This window comes from Pteropus alecto, unplaced genomic scaffold (assembly GCF_000325575.1).
Source record: "Pteropus alecto unplaced genomic scaffold, ASM32557v1 scaffold20, whole genome shotgun sequence".
NCBI lineage: Eukaryota > Metazoa > Chordata > Mammalia > Chiroptera > Pteropodidae > Pteropus > Pteropus alecto.
In genome coordinates, this window is record NW_006436298.1 from 26,252,378 (window position 1) to 26,253,996 (window position 1,619).

At 37.1% G+C, this 1,619-nt stretch overlaps 1 pseudogene; it reads right to left on the minus strand.

Moving 5' to 3' along the window:
• Positions 1-757: 757 nt before the first annotated feature.
• On the minus strand, positions 758-876 carry LOC112480743 (annotated as a pseudogene).
• Positions 877-1,619: the final 743 nt, after the last annotated feature.

Genomic DNA, 1,619 nt, shown 5'->3' on the forward strand with positions numbered 1-1,619 from the left:
ACTCTGACCATTTCAGGTAAATTTGAATGTATAATCACCATAGAAGTGAATAAATTCAGATCTTTAGCCACTTCTAATTCCATGGCTATGAAAGCACATCTACTGAAGACTATTACTTTTTATTTTAGTTGGTATTTAGGTAATATTTTTATTTATTTGTGTTTTTATTAAATTTATTGGCATGGCATTGGTTAATGAAATTATATAAGTTAACTACACAATTCTATAATACATCATTTGTATATTGCATGGTGTATTCACCACCCAAAGTCAAATCTCTTTCTGTCTCAAATATTTGACTCCTTTTCCTTTTCCCTTCTTCCCGTTCTCCCCTCTTTTCTTTTCCCACAGACCGCATAAACCCATACACATAGACATACCCATTTATTTATTCATTTATCCAAGTAATGTTAATTAAGCACCTTCTTTATTCTAGGCAGTGTGCTGGAGTTTTGGACAACGTAGTGAGAAAACATGAGTCAGTGTCCTTGCCTTCACATACAGTGTTTTCTAGTGTATACAGTGGAAATTAATCAGTTACACAAATCACTGTAAATTTAAACTTGTGTTACAAAGAAGATGTACATGGGATTAAAAAGAGACATAAAACTGGAATTTGATTCCTCAAAGACTTCAGATAAGCATTTTTTTCTTTTTTAATTTAATTTAATGTTTTTTAGGTAAGGTAACCCTTGGTTGACCTCACAGATTTTAAGAGTCTTGTCATCTTATAATCCCTTATTTTATTATTTTTTTATGCCTACAGCACCTGGTCTTCCTAGGTAGTCTCTCATCCAAGTACTAACCAGGCCTGACCCTGCTTAGCTTCTGAGATCAGACCGGATCGGGCTTATTCAGGGTAGCATGGCTGTAGACCAGATGAGCATTTCTGAGCAAGTAACAGTTGTGCTGAGATTTAAAGGATGAGTGGAGATAACTAGCTTTGATGAGAATGTAGACCAGAAAGGGCAGTTTGCTTAAAACTAGATTGATGGGTCTACAGCCATGCCACCCTGAACATGCCCAATCCCGTCTTATCTCAGAAACTAAGCAGAGTCAGGCCTGGTTAGTACTTGGATGAGAGACCACCTATGAAGACTGGGTGAAAAAAAAAAATGAAACTAGATTGATGGTTCATCCAATGAAGATTGAAATTCATCCAATTGATTGGATCTCATCCAATTCAGATATGCTGCAGGAATATTGGTGGACAGATCTTGGAGACAGACTGAATTTTAAATTTTTCTTGGTGGATATCTTTTGCTTTGCTAATATGGTAGGTGAATTTTTGGCATTTGACTGAAGATTGGAAAAGGAGCAGAGTAGAGAGGCTGAAAAAATAAATTTGAGATGGAACAAGAGAAGAGATAAGGCAGCTCTCATGGGAAGGGGAAGTGGTGGGATCAAAGAGAGATGCTCAAGAGAAGATGTATAGAAATTGTACAGATGTGAGATGACTATGTCTTCAGAAACTTGGCAGTAGGTAATCTGGCTTTTGAGGGTGGATTTGCATTTGAGGGGCTGAGACTGGCAAAGTAGAGAGCGAAGATGAACTGAGGAGCCCCAGTCCCCTTTACTTTGCACACATGTCATAAAAGGGGTTTATCAGTCTTTTTTTC